The 9,794-nt window shown below is 38.6% G+C and overlaps 1 non-coding gene across 1 annotated transcript; it reads right to left on the bottom strand.

Moving 5' to 3' along the window:
* Window positions 1-3,421: 3,421 nt before the first annotated feature.
* Window positions 3,422-3,528, bottom strand: LOC141636944 (small nucleolar RNA R71). Its single transcript, XR_012541509.1, has one exon. It is a non-coding gene; the product is annotated as a small nucleolar RNA R71 (small nucleolar RNA).
* Between the last annotated feature and the right edge of the window lie 6,266 nt (window positions 3,529-9,794).

Below are 9,794 nucleotides of genomic sequence, written 5' to 3' on the forward strand. Positions count from 1 at the left end.
TCAGGCAGCCGTTCAAGATTGGAGCTTATATAAGGAACACTTTGAAGACATTGGAATCATATCGTTCCTGCACAAGAAGAAGCATACATTTACATACGCAATACTTAGAGAAATATAAGCATTGTCATTTTCATACAATAATTCTCCCAAATTACATAGTGAAATCCTCTCCTGGCTTGGTGCCCGTGGTTTTTTCCCATTCAAGGGTTTTCCACGTACAAAATTCTTTGTCTCATTATTGTTATTATGATTATATTTACAGCTTTATGTTTGATCCTGACGACCTGACCAATAGACCATTTAGAGCTAGTTAACCTTACATAACTCTACCCTGACCTGATTTCGCCTTGCGCAAAATCCACACAAAACAACTATAAAAATTCAAAATGAAGTAAATAAAAGGTTCATACTTGTCGTCCTCGACCACCAACAAGTGCCTCAATGGCAGTAGCCCGTAGCCGGTTGGCCACAGTCAACAATGCCACATGCTGAGACGGCGCCACTTGCATTTCGATAAACAAAGGTTTTTAATAAAATGGACAAATGTATTCTTATACAATAGCAAGAGCTAACTGACTCGATAACTTACCCTCCTAACTAAGTTCTGCCACTCCTCTAGGCCAGCATCTGTCACCGCCTCGCCAAAATCGCGGAGCTCGGCGATCGTCGTCATCCCTGCTGCGTCAGTGTACTCGAGGGTCTCGGGATACGCTGGGGGCTCGACGCCCGCCTCCTCAACCTCTTGAAAATTCAAATGAAGTATTTATTTGATGATAATTCATCATTTTATCCAGTCAACTCAAATATGGAAAATGAAGCACTTACCACGACCGGCCAGTACGCTAGCCTCTGGCGAATGAACACAGAGTACACCTCACCAGGAAGAAGAAGAGCGTCGCCACCAACGTCCGCCAGGTCAGCTGATCTGACCATTATTTGAGCATATTTAGTCCCCGAATTAGCCTTGTTCCCATGCTTTTTAGTTCATATTTGGGTCATTTATTGTCTTTAGTCCTTTGTTTTGCATATTCTTTGAGGTTTTGATCCCTTGGTAGAAAAGGAGTGCAAACCTTACATTTTCATGGCAAAATGAAGCTAAATTGATTGAATTCAATGACCAAGCATCAAAGAGAAGACAAGACTAGAAGGCCTTTATACATATTGTAGTAGATGGGCAATAATGAGAAAAGATCCTTGCATCCCCGAGGAAATCCTCAAGGATTGTATGAAGAGAAAGGAAGAAAAGAAGAAAGGAAGAAGCTGATCTACAATCCGAGCGGATTGCCCACAATCCGCCCGTCCAAGAGCAGGAATCCGAGCGTCTTCCTCAGAAGGACGCTCGTCCAAAACCACCACAATCCGCCCGTCCACCCCACAAATCCGCTCGTCCAAGAGACCCACAATCCGCTCGTCCCGTGCTCTGGACGCTCGGATTGTGTGACAGCTATTTCGTTTTGTACTTGTTCTATGAAGGATGCGCATACCTCGGGAAAGACTAGCAAAAAGGAGACTCGCATATTTTTCTGAGAGGAGCGATTCCTCAAGGACTTAATCATCATTTAAGCCTTTAGTAAACCCTAATTTGTGTACCTAATCCCCACTATAAATACCCCATTAGTCTAATTAGATAATCATGTTCTTCTTAGCAATCTCTGGTGTAGTTTATTTCAATCTAATCTCTCTTTAATCTTATAATCAACTTTTAATCAAGTCTTAATACAAATCTCATTTCCTTAATCTCTCTTTTGTTCATCTTTCATTTTGGGTAATTGAAGATTATTTGGGTTATTATTGGGAGATTGACAACCTTCCAATCAATCATCAAGTACTTCTATTATTCTTTGCTTTATTATTGGAATCATTAGTAGGTATAATTCTCTTAATCCCTTTTTAATTATTGTTAATTATCTTCATTTATTCATCATGTTTTACTTTGTTGGTATGATTGACAACCTTGCTAGCATGTTCAACATGATAATAACATGATAATGAGTGAGTAGTTTCCTTAGCTAGGGTTAATGGGTAATTAGGGGAAACCAACATGGGGGATGATTCATACTTAAATTAATATTTATTCATAGTTTATTTGCTTGCTTGTTGTGATCTCAAATTATGCACATGTTATGTTTGATGAAATGCGAGCCTATGAATCCTTGCATTTTTTACCCGTCACCTATCTTTTCAATGAGACTTGTAAGACATAAACCAACTCGAGTCTTATTAGACCATGCATATAGTTGAGTAGGAAAGATTAAGTCGACTTGTAGGTGTTGTACAATCTAATCGATTCGGCTCTGGGACCCAAACTTTCCTAGGATTGTAAGATATAAACCAACTCGATCCATCACAACAATAATTGCTTGCTTATAATTTGAGAATATGTTTGTATGATCAATTCCCATGAATCTCCTATGACCCCATGATACCCTAGCGCCTTTTATCAATTGTTTACACCCCTTTTTAATCATCTTGCTTGTTTACTTTCATTGTTAATTAGTTTAGTGATTTTCTATTCAAACACCAAATTGTGACACCCCTAGACACCGCTAGTTGCAATTGAAAATCTCATCTCAATTCCCGTCCCTTGGGATCCGACCTTTACTTGCCTCTTTACTAATTGTAGAGTTGTTTGTAAAGTTATAAATAGTGTTTTGATCTAGGTGCTCCTAACGACAAGTACCGAAAACTAAACCTCAAAGAGGAATACCGACAAAAAAATGGCGCCGTTGCCGGCGACGGTGTTAACTTGATTTAGATTTTCTTAGATTGTTATTATTTGTGTCTTTCTTTGCCTTAGGGAAGTAAAACTCCTCAAGGTTTGTTCTAATTATTTTCAAGTTGTTTGATATTTTGCATGTCTAGAAGATCACAAGGTAACTTGTTACCCTTTGATCACGAAATTAAAAGGACTTTGACAAACAATAGAAGACTTGCTAGAATAACTTTGAGAGGTATTGGTGAGGTTGTAGATATTCAACCAAATGCTATTGAGTTCGTCAACCCTTTTGCAAGAGAAGGTGAGGAGAACCGAACACTAAATCAACCCACAATGCCTAAATTTTCATCACATTCCATACCAACCGAGGAGAACCTACCCAATGGTACTCCCACACCACAACACTTAACCGGAAATTTCATTGCCAAATCCCTATTTATCCAATTAGTCGAAAGAAGCCAATTCGGGGGGATGCCTAGTGAAGACCCTCACTCTCACATGGAGACTTTTTGTGACTATTGTGATGCGATTTCTCAAACCGGTGTAACTCAAGACCAAATTCGATGGGTCTTATTTTCTTTTTCTCTAATTGCCACCGCAAAACAATGGTTGAAAGGCCTTGATAAGGCTACTCTCAGAATTGACTCTTGGAAGAAATTGGCTCTAGCTTTCTACAAAAAGTTCTACCCACCGGAAATGACTAACATGCTAAGAGCTCAAATTACGGGCTTTATGCAAAGAGATGAAGAATCCTTGTATGAAGCTTGGGAACGATTCAAAGGAATTTGTCTCTCATGTCCTCATCATGGACTTAGCGAGTGGTTCTTGGTACAACACTTTTGGAATGGTCTTTATGAAGACTCAAGAAACATTCTCAACATGGGATCAAATGGTATGTTCACCGAAGTTGACGATAATCAAACTTGGAACAAGATTGAGGAAATGGCGGTCCATAATTCACAATATAGTAGACCTTGCAAGGCTACCAGAGGAGAAAAGCATGAAGTGGATTCTATTACTCAATTGGGTGCTCAACTTAGTGCTCACATTGATACCATCAATTTGAAGTTCGAAAAAGCTATGGCTAGACTTGAAGTAGCATCAAAATCACCAAAGCTTCATGTTAATGCCATGACGGCATCTTCATCAATCCCAAGTGGGATATGTGAGAATTGTGGAACTTTGGGACAAGACCAAAGTGAATGTAGGGGAACAAATGAACAAGTGAATGCTTTTCAAGCATACAAGAGTGGTACCCCTTATTCAAATTATTACAATGAAAACACCAAATTCCACCCAAATCTCTCATACAAAAGCCAAAATGTTCAAAACCCTCAACCAACATACACCACACCTCCCAAGAGAAACCAAAATCAAAGACCCTTTTACAACCAAAACCAAGGTTACTAAAACCAAACTCCACACAATCAACAAAATGACCAAGGTTTTGATGTTCAAAAAGCGGTCCTCCAAATGCAAAAGAATCAACAAGAGTTTTTCACTCACATGCAAAAGGATAGTCAAGCAAAGGAAATCACCATCAACAACATCATAGCCCACACCAAAATGTTGGAAACCCAATTGACTTAAATAGCATCTTCAAGCTCACAAAGACAAAAGGGGCAATTAGCACCTCAAAGTAATCCCCTAAGACATGAAACGGTTAGTGCCATCCACTTGAGGAGTGGTACGAGGTATGAAGCACCAAAGAAACAAGTTGAGGATAAAGTGGTGGAAGCTAGTGACAAAGAAGAAGTTGTGCAAAACTCCAAGGATGGAGAACCATCAAAAGAAGAAGTTTCAAAGAAAAGTGAAGACAAGGCCAAGGAGAAAGAACCCATTGTGATTAGACTTCCTTTTCCAAGTCGTCAAGCCAAGCCCAAATTTGATGACCAACTTGGAAAATTTATGGAAATTGTGAAGAATTTGGAAGTCTCGATTCCTTTCATGGAATTAATCATTCACGTGCCGGCCTATGCAAAGTACATGAAAGACATCCTTACAAAAAAGAAGTCGATCCGGAAGCTTGAAACTATCGCCTTCACTAAGGTGAGTAGTGCAATCCTTCAAGGGAGTTCACCTCCGAAACTTAAAGATCCGAAAAGCTTCTCAATACCGTGTACTATTGGCGACACAACGATCAACAAAGCCCTATGTGATCTAGGGGCTAGTGTGAATGTTATGCCGTATTCGGTAAGTAAAAGGTTAGGGATGGGAGAGCTTAAATGTACCAATATCACACTCCAAATGGCCGATAGATCGACGAAGACACCATTAGGGATATGGGAAGATGTTCCCGTAAGAGTTGGGAAATTTTTCATCCCGGTGGACTTTTTCATTGTTGACAGGGAAGAAGACTCCAATATTCCAATCATTCTAGGTAGACCTTTCTTGCACACCGCGGGTGCGGTGATAGATGTGAAGCATGGAGAGCTCACTCTATAAGTAGGGGATAAGAGCATAACTTTCAATCTTGACAAGACCATGAGAGCTCCCCGTTTGCATGAACCATATTTTATGGTTGATCATTATAGTCGGAAGGATGAGAGGAAGAAGTCGGAATTCCAACCGAAAAAGAAAGTTGATGATGCTTCATCAAAAGAGCAAGAAAATTGTAACAAAGAAAGCTTGAAAAGCTCACCCATGACAAGTGAAGAGGATTGCCTCATTGGCCAAAACAAGAAAGGAGGAGAGTTGTCTCTATCAACTCAAGAGATTTTTAATGATCAAGTAGACGAAGTTTGCGGTCTTTGGGACGATGAGTTTGAAGGGATTTTCAATCCCTACATTGGTAATGCTATCGATCAAGACCAACATGAAGGTCAACAAGTGCAAAGATCTATTGAGGATCTTTATCATGATAATGAACAAGCTTTTGACTACTTCTTCAAGGTGTTGAGTAACATCAACAACACCTTGAACATGCCTCCATGACATCTCTCTAAGGATGAGAGTTTGGTGGTCTCCTCTCCAAACCACCATTTGTAAATATTTCTAACTCCCTAACTTGCATTTTAATTCTTACATTGCATTTTTGTCATTTTTGGATTTTTGTGCCTTGATCATGATATTCATCATTTTTGAGAGAAGTGAGGGAGGGACTAATGATTTTATTGATGTGTAGTGCTTTAACTTAGTGTGGGGATAGCAATTGCCTAGGCTATTCACGCCTTTGTTGTAACGCCCCGTAATTTTGGACCGTTATTATTTTGCGAAGGTAATTTATTAATCAAGTTGAATTTAATATTAATATATTTGAAGTAAAAATAATTCAAAGAAATATAATTTTATTATATTTTGAAGTAAAGTATTTATTTTGATAGTTTCGAAATGTTTAAAAATAGTTTAAACCGTGTAAAAACTTTTTATTTCGAAAAATGGGCATATCGGGAAAAAATTACAACTCTTTTGAAAATTGGGTAAACGATTTTGGAAATGGGTCGTATGAGTATTCAATTTTCTTGTAATCTCGTGTTTAAGAACTTTGGTCTTGTCGGAATTTGCATTTGACAAGTGGTTCTAATTATTATCGAAACGAGCCAAAATCGACTCGTAAAATCCCGACTAAAAACCCGCACCTTTCCTTTCCTTTCTCCCTTACCCGCGGCACCCTCCCCCTTCCTTTCTTTTTTTTCTGATTTTTGTCTATCTTCATCTTCCTCTACCTTCTAAAACATAAAAAAAAAAACACCATTTTTACCCAAATTCAAGCTAAAATCGCCATAACTTCCTCATTTCTTGTCGGATTTTCGCATAATTTATATTTCCGGAATCCTCTCGTCGAGATCTATAACCTGGTATATTTTAATTTCAGTTTTCTTGAAGTTTTTTTAAGACGAATTTTGGCACAATTTCGGTTTTTATGCTTATTTTTGTGTTTTTATTGTTTATTTAGGTGAAGAATTGGAGGACGAGTTTGGGGACTCGTATATTGTCGAAGATATTGGCTAGTTGCTTGTTAGGGTTTGGTTTTCAAGGTGCTAATTGCTCATTTTCTAGCTTAAGGTAACATATTTCGAGTTACTCGGCGAATAATCGTCACATTCTTTGGTTTTTGTATGTTTTTGTGATTTTTGGTTGAGTAGTAAATTTTCACATGTTTAAAATGGGTTGCATGCATGTCTTTTGTTAGTTTAAGATAACATGTTAGTATTAGGAACGATTAATTATGTTTCAGACGGTGTTAAATCGAACAAAAACGGAAAAATGGAGGTGTAGGGGTGGCGGTAGCGAGCCACGGCAGCCACTGGCCCACGGCTGGCCCGGGTCAGCCCGTTGTTGTTTGTTTCGCGGTTTTTCATGCTTTGTTCATCGTTTTAGGTTCATTAATGTTATAGTTAGTATAAGATACATATGAGTACACTTAGGAAATGAATCATATTAGTAGTAAAAATCATGTTAATGGTAAAAATTATGTTTATATTGGTAGTTGCACATGTTAGGGTAGATTATAAAATGAAATTGTAATGATTAGGCTCAAAATGAATTTTATAGCGATAATTGTAATGTTTTGATGATTGTCCAAAACCGAGCCTTAGTCCCTTTGATCGATTCGATGTCAGTTAATTGAGTGATTGGTCAGCCGCAATTTAACCCGTACCTGTCGCAGGGCTGGGGTTGCGGGTAAAAATTCGGTTGGATGAAATTTTATATGAATTGGATAATCGGCCTTTTATCTTGTTTTGGGCCATTTATCAAGTTTTTAAGTTCACATGTATAGTTGGTTGAATTTAATAGCTTCTTATATTGTAGAAACGGCCCTAGATTCCTTGAAGCCTTTAATATTGTTAATATTGCTAGAAATGGTATTGGTATTAAATACTTTCTTGCAGGTTGTTGTGTTTGTCATAGATAGGTCTTTATAGTCTCTGACGAGTATATGTTCACTGCTTAATAGCCTTTGTGTTTCTGACTAGTGGATTTATATCCAAGTTGGGGCATGACCTCGTTACTTATTTTGATAGTAAGTGGTCGGACTTAAGTACTAGCCAACCCTTTGGTGGACTCCTTAGGGTACTCACTTTGTTTTAGAAAAATTGTGGGTCTTGGGTGCGGTGGTGTGTATCCGCATGTCTAGGTCTCAAGCGTGATTTTAGGCTAGGGTTGTATTGTGTCTTGGCCATGTTTTATTAATATTAAACCGAGCCAAGATACCGGTTCGATTACCTTCCCTACCTCGTGGTATAGACTCGAGATTCTGAGTGACTATTGACGGTACTAAGAACTTATGCCTGTCTTTGATATATTTCCCTTTCTTGTATGGTGATTTTATGAATTGTAATAGGTGAGATGTAAGCCGGTTACAATTGATAAAGTTTGGATTACTACTTGATATATGTTTCACATGATAGTTTAGTTTGGTCAGTTTAGGGCTCACATGTTAGAATACTTGATAATTGAATTACTTGTCATGTTGTTTACATGTTACACTACATGTTACATTAAATATGACGTTTCGTGGCTGGGAGGACTCGAAGTTACTCCCCACTGAATTGTGGCTTTCGTGTTTGTATAAAATGCGATTGACAGGTACTTGTTGCTTAGTTGGGGTTCACGGACGAGCTAGTGAGCAAGAGAACCTTGGACCTAGTTTGGTTATTTTTGTAGAAACCTTTTAACTCTTGGTTATGTATATAATTTGAAGGGACATATGTCTCCCTCTTTTACTTTGGTTTGTATCTCTATATTTTCTTGCCTTTAGCATAGATTTGTAAATTAGTTGGTTGTATTTACAGGTTTTGGCACCCTCCTTTTGGAGATGTTTGTGAATGGTTTAGAAAAATTTTAAAAATTATAGGTTTTGTCTAGTTGAACCAATTACAAACATATCCTGTCAATTTTTCCGTAGATTTTACGTGTTTATTTATCGCTAAATTTAAGGGTGTCACATTTGTAGTGCCCCTACAATGAAGAACACGGGATTTGAAGAATGAAAATGACACGGGATATGCAAGTGCACGGATGGACCTGAATCCGGGTAGACCAGGAGGTATCCGAGCGTCTTCTGGGTAATCCGCTCGTCTTATAGGAATCCGAGCGTCTGTGGAAGAATCCGTCCGTCCAAATGAGCTGCAAAATGAAAAATTTTGGTCTGTTAGAGAATCCGAGCGTCCCAGCTGAGAAGACGCTCGTCTGAAATTGGCCTCTCGTCTTTGTAAAAAGACGCTCGTCTTTTTGCCAGTGCAGATTAAGCAAAGTTCCTGTAAGAGAATCCGCTCATCTTTGAGGAAAGATGCTCGTCCTGAATTGCAGAATCCGCTTGTCTTCACTGAAAGACGCTCGTCTTTAGGCGAGTTTTCCTGAAGCCAAATTGAGCAGAATCCGAGCGTCCCGAAGGGAATCCACTCGTCTTCCCCCTGCAGTTTTGAATTTTTCGGGTGTTTTAAATACCCCTTCCCACCTTCATTTCATTAATTCATTCATTCAAACACTACCCATAAACCCCAAAACCCTCATCCTCTCCATCACCAAAAATAAGATTTCCTCAACCAAATTTAACAAAATCAAATCCAAACTTCCTTACAACAACAATTAATCACTCCTTTCGCAACAATAATCAATCCAAGCACCAAAATCTTCAACCTTTTAGTCGATTTTTGAAATACAAAGACAAATCCTTTCATCTTAAATCGATTTGGGTATAATTAGAAATTGAAGATTTTCAACCTTTTCTTGGTGTAATCAACAATGGCAAGAACAAAAGGAGCAACAAAGGCACTCAAGGCAAAGACACTTTCGAAAAGGCAACAAAGCCTTCAAGCAAAGAAAGCTTCAATGGCTATGGTGGTTTCTAGTGCAAACTTGGAAGTTTAACAACAACAAGATCCTCCCTTGGAAGCAACAACAACAACAACTCCGGAAATCGCTCAATTACCCAACTATCCGGAGGTAATTTTCGTTTCTAACTCCCACAGGGATACATTTGCCAAGTATGCTAAGAAAGCCAATTGTCCCACCAAATTCATTTGTGAAGATGCCTTGAACAAATTGGGTGTCCTTGAACAAACAAAAGCCTTCTTTGAAGCCATGGGGTTGGGAAAATTGTTTACTACAAGAGAATTGACATACCCTTCCCTTA

The sequence above is a fragment of the Silene latifolia genome, chromosome Y (genome assembly GCF_048544455.1).
Source record: "Silene latifolia isolate original U9 population chromosome Y, ASM4854445v1, whole genome shotgun sequence".
In the NCBI taxonomy this organism is placed as follows: domain Eukaryota; kingdom Viridiplantae; phylum Streptophyta; class Magnoliopsida; order Caryophyllales; family Caryophyllaceae; genus Silene; species Silene latifolia.